This window comes from Phyllostomus discolor, chromosome 6 (assembly GCF_004126475.2).
Source record: "Phyllostomus discolor isolate MPI-MPIP mPhyDis1 chromosome 6, mPhyDis1.pri.v3, whole genome shotgun sequence".
NCBI lineage: Eukaryota > Metazoa > Chordata > Mammalia > Chiroptera > Phyllostomidae > Phyllostomus > Phyllostomus discolor.
In genome coordinates, this window is record NC_040908.2 from 83,283,964 (window position 1) to 83,293,837 (window position 9,874).

Here is a 9,874-nt window from a genome sequence, read left to right on the forward strand (position 1 = left end):
GGTCAGTTATCAAAATCTCTAAACAAAGGAGCTTCAGTAAAAAGAGGTAGCCGTGTTCTTTATATAGTTGCATGGCTGGCAATGTGGTTTTTCAAGATTGCATCTTTGAAGCAAATGACAATCAAAGCTTATGTCAGGTACTTGCATGAAAAATAAGAAAAACATCTGTCAGTTTTATACTACAAGATATATGTATGTGATATGTGTGTGGGTGTGTGCAGGGGTGTGTTCTATGTATGTTTTACATAGAGGTATATACATATTCTGAATGAGGGCTGGTGTTTGTTTTTCCTTTGGGAATTCTGTCCATCATGACTGAACAAGAATTCAGTTGAAATAGAGACTGTAAATATAAGGAAAACATAAGTATACTAAAAACATTCCAAGATGAGTTGATATTCTAGTTAATATAAGTTTGTCACATGCATAAACTAGCAATCTAGAATGAGATTTGGGTCTTTAAGACCCCTTTAGAAATTATTTAGCAAAACTGTGCTTCATTTTTCAGATCAAGGAACCAAAGTTCCAAGTGGTTGTACAATGTCCATCCAGGAAAAGTCCAACCATTGTTAAAAAACGGGAATGGTTTGCATGACATTGATGTAAGCTTGCAACCAAGGAAAGTGGACTGGAATTGGCATGTGTGAACAGCGATGACTTCACTGTACTAGTCAGTGCAGGCAGCAAGATGCCATTGAGTGAGTATGTGTACTATGTGGCCATCACATTCAAAATGACTGACTGACTAATGAATCTGCATCAGATTTTGTGTTAAGCTTGACCATTCCTCTACAGAAACTATTCAGATGATTCAGAAGGCCACAGATATGGGCAACTGGGTGATTGGCAACTTTATCACAACAATATGCCTACTCATGGATCATGTCTCATGCAGAGATTTTTTTTGGAAAATATCAAATCACCCAGGTGACACAGATTCCCTACAGCCCAGATTTGGTGCCCTGAGATTGCTGGCTTTTCCCAAAACTAAAATAACCTTTGAAAGGGAAGATTCAGACCATTGATAAGATTCAGGAAAATACAACAGGGCAGCTGATCACAATTGAAAAGAACTGTGTGAGGTCCAAGATGCCTACTTTGAAGAGGACTTTGTCCTTTGTATAATGTTTCTTGTATCTTGTATCTCCTTCAATAAATGTTTCAATTCTTTGTACTACATGGCTGAATACCTTCTGGACAGGTATTCATACAAGGACAGAGACCTTGTATGATTTACTAAAGACTAAATAGTTTTTTGAACAATGAATTTAGGATAAAACAGGTCTCTTAATTACCAGTCTGATAAATTTCAGTTATACCATGTTATGATTTCTGGAAAAAAAATACAAATACCTTTGGTTTGAAAGTCCATAGATAAAAACAAATCAGAACTGATCTGAGTATACACATTCGAAATCTTGATATAATAACACAATTAAATTATTTTTAGGGGAATTTTTTCCCTGCCTCCAAGTTCAGGATAATCATCAAGCTGTGGAACTTTCACAGTAAGGACTATGACAATAAAAAAAAAAAAGACTGACAATATCTTCAGACAAGTGAGGAATGTTGTAAAACTGAAAATACTGCTGTGTATCAAGTAAATACAAGTGAACCTGCTTTAGGGGAGAAAAGGTGGGAAGAGATAAGGGCCTTAGAGAGAGAGGGCCATTCCTTTCTGAGATCTAGAATGTGCTACAAATCATAAAGAAAGGAGACAGGGCCAGTGGAAAGAGTGGCTCGTTTGTCCAAAGATGTGGGGAGTCTTCAGAAATCTGGGGAAAGTACAGTAGGGCCAAATAAGCCTGAATGCTGAGTAGTTCCCCACTAAGTTTCCCCACTAAGTCCTGTAATTGTTTCATGTTGCAACTAAAACTAATTTCTGAGTGGGATCAGGAATCAGTGTTCTCTACATTTAAGGTCACTGAATATGCAGGTCTGTATATCTTATGAAGTTGATTGGTCTTTTTCTGATACTCCAAACGCCAAGAAACAAAAGGTATATGAGGGGAAGATCTGCCTATACTTCCCAGTAGAATTTCTGGGAAGAGAATCCTTGTTATTCTGATATTCCGTGCAAAACAGTTCTGTTCACTCTCTATCCAATTTACTGTCCTCTAGATAAGTGCTTAGAGTCTATTTGTCAGCTCTTTGCTTTCCTGCTTCCAGTATGTAAGTCACAACTGCTGCATGACAGTTTTTTAAAGCCACTGGATTAGTATGTTTCAAGTCTGGGTGATCTAATATGGCCTCATTTGCCTGGGCATCCAGCAGCTTCTGGAAAACCCTAGGAGGAGAAGGCATTGGAGTCAAAGGAGTCGGGATGGGCCAGCACCTGGAAGCCTTTCTGCACATACTCCGAGAGCTCCACTGTGAGCAGGCTGTGACCTTCAACACACACACCCTGTTTTGTTCATTAGATCCCACACACAAATGAAATCATACAGCATTTGTCTTTCTCTGCCTGACTTATTTTACTCAGCACAATACCTTCTAGGCCAATCCATGTTGTTGCAGATGGCAAGATTTCATTCTTTTTCTTTATTTTAATTGTTGTTCAAGTACAGATTTCATTATTTTTTATGGCTGAGTCAAATACCATTGTATATACTACCACTTCTTATGTATTCATTCTTCAATTGGTGGACACTTAGATTGCTTTAATACTTTGGCTATTGTAAATGAACTACAAATGAACTACAAATAAACTACAATGAACATATGAATGCATATGCCTTTTAAATTTAGTGTTTTGGGTTTCTTCAGATAAATACCCAGAAGTGGAATTGGTAGGTTCCTTCTGCTGGGTTCTTTTTTTGCCTGTTGTTATAGCCTTTGTTTGGAAGTTTGTCTCTTTTTATAGGTTTTGTTTTGTCTGATATGAATATTGCTATCCCAGTGTTTTCTTGTTTCCATTTTCATTAAATTTCTTTTTCCATACCTTTACTTTCAGCCTATGTGTGTCTTTCACTCTGAAGTGAATATTTTCTAGACAACATATGTGTCTTGTTTTGTTATCCATTCAGTAACTGTATGTCTTTTGATTGGAACATTTAATCTACTTTTCTTTAAAGTAATTGTTGATAGATATATATTTATTATCATTTTATAATTGATATTTTTACCTTTTCTTCTTCTTCTTCTTCATCTTTGTCTTCGTCTTCTTAAGGATGACCTTTTAACCTTTCCTGTAATACTGGCTTGAGGGTGATGAACTCCTTTAGATTTTCTTTTTGTATGGGAAGCTCTTTATGTTTCCTTTCATTCTAAATGATAGTTTTACTGAGTATGTAATCTTGGTTGAAGGTTCTTGTTTTTCAACACTTTGAATATTTCATGCCAGTCTCTTCTGGCCTGCTAAGTTTCTGTTGAGAAATCATCTGACAGTCTTATGGGAGCTCTCTTATGTTAACTGCTTTTCTCTTGCTGCTTTTAAGATTCTTCCTTAGCCCTGGCTGGTGTAGCTCAGTGGATTGAGCACAGGCTGTGAACCAAAGTGTCGCAGGTTTGATTCCCAGTCAGGGTACATGCCTGGGTTGCAGGCTATGACCCCCAGCAACCACACATTGACACCCCTCTCTCCCTCTCTCTCTCTCTCTCTCTCTCTCTCTCTCTCTCTCTCCCCCTCCCCCTCCCTTCCTTCTCTAAAAATAAATAAATAAAATCTTAAAAAAAAAGATTCTTCCTTCATCTTTAACCTCTGGCATTTTAATTACGTTGTGTCTTAGTGTGGGCCTCTTTGGGTTCATCTTGTTTGGGATTGTCTGTGCTTCCTGAACTTCTATGTTTATTTTCTTCACCAAGTTAAAGAAGTTTTCCTTCACTATTTTTTTCAAGTATGTTTTTAATTCTTTGCTCTCTCTCTTCTCCTTCCAGCACCCCCATGATATGAATGTTGGTACACTTGAAGTTTTCTCAGAGGCTCCTTAAACTACCCTCATTTTTTGGATTCTTTTATTTGTTTGTTTGTTTGCTATTCACATTGAGGTTTTTCTGCTTCCTTATCTTCAAAATTGCTGATTTGATCCTGTGCTTCATCTCCTTTACTATTGTTTCCCTGTAATATGTTCTTCATTCTAGTTACTGTATCCTTCATTTCTGACTGGTCCTTTTTTATGAAGCGGAGATTCTCATTAAGTTCACTGAGTATAATATAATCAGTATTTTGAACTCTGATTCTGGTAGATTTCTTCTCTCCATTTTGTTTAGTTGTTTTTTTGGAGTTCTGTCCTGTTCTTTCGTTTGGGACATGTTTCTTTGCCTCCTCATTTTGGCTGCCTCTCTGTGTTTGTTTCTATGAATTAGGTGGAGCTACTACAACTCTTAGTCATGGTAGAGTGGCCTAATGTAGTAGGTAGCCTGTATGGCCCAGTGACACAGCCTTTCTGGTCACCCAAATTCAGCTTCTAGGTGTGCCCTCCATGTGGACTGTGTATACCCTTTGTTATAGTTGAGCCTTGATTGCTGTTTGCCCTTCCATGAGTGGAGTTGATCCTCAGGCTGGCTGACTATAAGGATTGATCCTAACCACAGTATACAAGCAGCTGTGTGGGGGTGAATCACATGAAGTAGACTTTGTTCCACTGTTACAGAAAAGACGACTCAGACGGCCTTGGAGTTTGTAAAGTGGGGTTTTATTCATGCATGCAGACCCAAAGGAGATAAATTCCAAATTCTAGGCCCCGAGTTTTAGACTGAGGCTGATTTATATTCTTTTACAAAGGCAAAAGGAGGAGGGGGAAAGCAACTTCTAAAAGCAAGCATACAGAAGCAGAAAGTGAAGGTTAATGTACAACCTTGAGATAACTGCTTATCTGGGAAAGGCTGCTGTCTGGGAATGGCTGCTGGTCAGCTCCTACCTAAGAATGGCTACTGCTCAGCTATGTCCTGTCACAATCCCCCCTTTGATGCTGTAAGGTGCTTTTATCCCTTTAGCATCACTATACACCTGGCTATGTGGCTGATGTCATGGGGAAGGTTGTAACTGCTGATACTGGTATTGGTACTGCTGGAGGGCTAACACCTTGGCCGCCTTCTGAGTCACCATGGCCTCCAGGTGTTGGACCAAGGTTTGGAGGATGCAGGGCCCCAGAGTTATGCCTAGGAGAATTACGAGGATGGGCCCCAGAACAGGCAATATCCACCTCAGCCACATCTGTGGATTGAATCCAAAATTCCAATCCTCTAGCTCTTGGGCCCAAATTCTAATGTTCCCCTTTAATTCTTTTACCTTTTTTGCTACTATACCAGATTATTGACAAAATAGCAACATTCTTCTCCTAGTAACATACATGTTCCACCTTTCTGTGCAGTAATGAGGTCTAAAGCTCTCCGATTCTGAAGGGTTACCTCAGCCAAGGAGTTTATCTGCTGCTGCAGGGTAGTCAGGGAATTGGCTATGTTGTCCATATCTTTGCTCTGCTGAGCTGACAGCTTGTAGTAAGTGGATGCAGACAATCCCATTGCCCCAACTCCTGCCCAACCCCCACTGCAAGACTTGCCCCTATAGCTATGGCAGCCCCTACTCCTCTCTTACACCAGGAGGCTTCCTTTACTTTAGGTTGCAATAGTTTTCTCATTTTGTTAGGGGTCCGGATGCTGACACTAGGGGTTAGGAAGACTTCAATGCAGATCCCGGTCCAATTCTGGGGCAGGCACGTGTAAGCTGCCTTCCCACAGAGAAGGAAGATTCCAGGTTCTGTACAAAGGCTGCTGTTGTTGGGAATATTATGTTGACCAGAGCAGAGCTGGGGATTGAGTGTTCCCACATCGTTCCTCGGCTCTGCAGTCTGGTTTGCCACCAAACAGGTTAAGTTCATTCCCTTAGCATCTAGGAAGACAATGGTAGCTCCAGGTCCTTGGATCACAGTAGGACCCGTGTCTATGCTTGGGGGTACTGGAACACCTAGAAACCCTTTTTCTTCTATAGGCAAACATACCCAGCATTCTTTTAATGGAGTTAGTAACATTCTGGTATGCTGCATACATGGCGTGGACCATGTACTGAACTTGGACTGCTGGGCTCACCCTCCACCGGGCCTCCTGAAAGGCCATGAGGTTAGCCTTTTTGTAGATGACTGCTTCTTGAGCCAACCAGTTTGCTATTTCTTTGCAGCCTCTTTCTTAGCCTGTTCAAACTCCATCTGGCTCATTGTACTCAGCTGGTGGTAATAGTTCCAACATACTTGTTGGCCGAGGTATCCATGTCTCTGACACTTTTGGGACTGGTATCCTACAGCTCCTTCCATTATTCCAGTCTGGTATAGGGCAACTTGCTCCCCAGGTCTCTATTCTGCCGGGGTCACAGTCACTAGTCCAATTCCCAATACTCCTGCAAAGATGCCAATCATAGTCAGGAACCCTGTGGAGCAACAGTCCATCCCCTGGCGTCTTCTCCACTGGTTGGTGTCCTCTGGAGCCTCAGCATGAGTAGTCTGGGTGCAGGCTTGGTCTTCGGGTCCTCAGGATCTGCTGCTGCTTTGGCCCAGCTGTAATGGATCCAAGGGGTGATTCCTGTAACTTTAAGGGCAGTCGGGGTGGTTAGTAATGCCAAATGTGGCCTGGTCCACACAGGTTGAAGTGGTTCTTTTTTCCAGTCCTTTACCCATACATAACTTCCCTGTTTAAAGGAGTGCACTGGCCCCCCTTGGGGTAGGGGTCCCTGGCCCAAACCGGCCCCGTCTATCTTCCCTAAAGTTTCCCCTAGCTTCTGGAGATATTTTGTCTGCCCTAATTCACCTTGCAACTGAGTCCCCCATTCTGTATGCTGAGAACTGGGGGAGGTCTCCCAAAAACTAGTTCATATGGAGTATATCCTGAGGGGTTAGGGGAGTTTCTAATCCTAAGCAAAGCTAGTGGTGGCAAGTCTGTCCATGGCAGTCCGGTTTCCTGGTGAAATTTAGCTAAGGTTTCTTTAAGAGTCCAGTTCATCTGCTCTACTTTCCCAGAGCTCTGGGGTTGATAGGTGGTGTGTAGCTTCCACATGATGTTCAGAAGTTTGGCTGTTTCTTGGATTACTTGTGAGACGAAGGCTAGCCCATTGTCACTTATAATGGCCAGAGGCAATCTGTACCTTGGGATGACCTCTCTCAGGAGGGCTCAGGTGACTTCCCAGCTTTTCTCTGTCTTGGTGGGGAAAGCCTCAACCCATCCAGAGAAGGTGCACACAATTACCAGGGGGTATTTTAACCCTCAGCTAGGCTTGACTTCAGTAGAATAATTCAGCCAGGCGCTTCAGCAGCATGTGCATTCCCTCCCAGCACCATTCCTGGGATGGGGCTGCCAGGAGGAGGTTGTCCATGTACTGCAGAATCATCAGGTCCGGCCCCCCTCAGTGAGGGGCTTCAGGTCTCCTGCTAGGGCTTCCCCAAATAAGGTTGGGGAGTTCTTAAACCCCTGGGGCAGTCTAGTCCAGGTCAAATGAGTCTTGACTGCAGTGTTCGGATCTTTCCATTCAAAGGTAAAAATGCGTTGACTGGAAGGTGCCACAGGAATGCAGAAAAAGGCATCCTTCAGATCAAGGCAGGTAAACCACGTTGCTGTTGGGAGAAGTTGGCTCAGGAGGGTGTACGGGTTCAGGACGACCGGGTGGAGGGTAATGGCTGCTTCACTGACAGCCCACAGATCCTGGACAGGCCGGTAACTGCTCCCATCCGGCTGCCATCATGGGTCTGAGCAGGTGTGGCCCCATGTCATGAAGCCAATCTTCTCCAAGCTCCCACACAGGTGCTATAACTTGGGGGACCTGCCTCCTAGTCACATCTTGGGTGCGGGGAGTCTTTTTTTTATCTCCCTGGCATGGTCATAGCTATTCCGCATATCTAAGTGACTGTCCGAAGGCTATAGGCATGTCAAATGACTATGACATGGATTAGCTGTAAAGCTGTTGCTGTACTAAACAGCCCTGCATGTTCTTGCTCTGTGTGTCCCTTCCCCCAACTCACACCTGTGCGGGGAGGAGTGAAGACATCTTAAAATCTCCTGGATGCCTTGAGTTCTGGACCCCATTTTAAATGCCCATTTGGGGTCCCCCCTCTTGGCTGCACCCTGTAACAATCTCTTATTTCAGATATACACCCACTTTAAATTCTTTTAAAGGACAATGGACGAAGGTCTCATCTTCTTGTAACTACTTCCGGCTGGACATGGATGTCATCCTACCTACCCGTGGGTCAGGGGTGCCCTGAAGGGGGGTGGGGGGGGTGCAGCATGGAGGGAGTCCTTCCTGTAAGGGGAAGGACCTTACTTAATCCTGGTCAGTTGGCTGTCACCAGAAAGTCGCAGGCTTGGTGTCCAAAGGCTGGCATTACTGGACCGTTGGCATCCTGGTCATATTCTGGAGATGACAGATTTGGAAAGAGTTGGAAGGCACAATTTAATCATAACCACTAAATGACAAAGGCAGGAACTTAAGTAAAGAATGGCTTATCTGGAGGAAGGTGCACAAGGCATGCTACATCTATCGAAAACTCTTATGGCCTATTATACTTCACTCAGGCTGAAGGGAATATATTAGGATTTCCCTCCTTTCACATATCTGAACCCTTCCTGTCCAAGCCATCAAGACAGAAAAGGGAAAATCAGTTCTAAAGTGAAGCCCACAGATCACCCGAACCGCTCACCAACCCAACCACTTAGTTCAGCTAAATCATTGAGTTTCAGGGGATGATGATGAAAAATGGGCTCCTTAAGTGGGGCCTATATTGCAACCAATTACTCAGGTAATGAAGTCATAGGCATACGTCCTATGAAAACAGAAGAACACACAGGTTAATTCACACAATAGTCCCCAAACCAGTCTCTGTGCCTGTGAGACTGTCTTTTGGGAAGAAGTTCAGTTGCAAGGTCCTTCCTGCAATGACATTTAGCAATGGCAATTTGACAGGTCCTCTGTACCTGTAAATTGTACATCTTTGATGATATTACCAAACCAGTTTCAACTTTCAAATGAAAAGAAACTTTCAAGACAGTTAGCTGTGTCATTATGATGTCCAATACTGGGCATTGTGATTTTCCTTGAACCACAATTTTTCTCCTTAAGATCACCTTCACTGTTATTAAAGGGACTACTTTGAGTCCCGCTTTTCATTTTTTTTAATTATTTTTTAAATCCTTTTACTTATTTTTTTAAAGATTTTATTTATTTACTTTTAGAGAGGGAGTGGATGGAGAAAGAGAGAGAGAGAACCATCAATGTGTGGTTGCTAGGGGTCATGGCCTACAACCCAGGCATGTACCCTGACTGGGAATCGAACATGCAACACTTTGGTTTGCAGCCAGTGCTCAACCGCTTTTCATTTTGACTGTTTGTTTGCATAAACACACCAAGAGCAGCCTGGATCACTTATGATCTTTAAGTCTGCTTTGCTGGAACTCACCCAGGGAACATTTAGATTGACTTCTCAGTCTGCCCCTCAGGGCTCAGAAGCAGAGCCACACATCTGCCATCTGGCTTCGCCTGTACCAGTTATTTCACTCAAATCCTTGAGGCTCCCATTGTACCTACAGGTTCCTTTTTGGCCATCTTTTATGAAAGCAACCTTCATTCCTTCCCTGGAAAGACTGCCATGAACCACACAACTAACCAAAGTACCAGGCTTTTCTCATGGGCTTACGCTAGCTTCACAAGTCAATCCCAGTTCCTCAGGGCTTTCTGGTGACAACCAGAACCCGTACATCCTCCTTCAGGCATGACATTCCAGTCAAAGTCATGGTTAACAAAACCACTATTAGCAACTGGCCTTATTGGTTTTATGCAAAGAAATCTTATGTCTTCACTCACTCCTTCAGAATGCCAAATTCTGGAGGGATCAGGTAGGGAGAAAAATACAAAGCATGAAGGAAAATCCTTGCCCTCCTGATATCCACCAGGCTT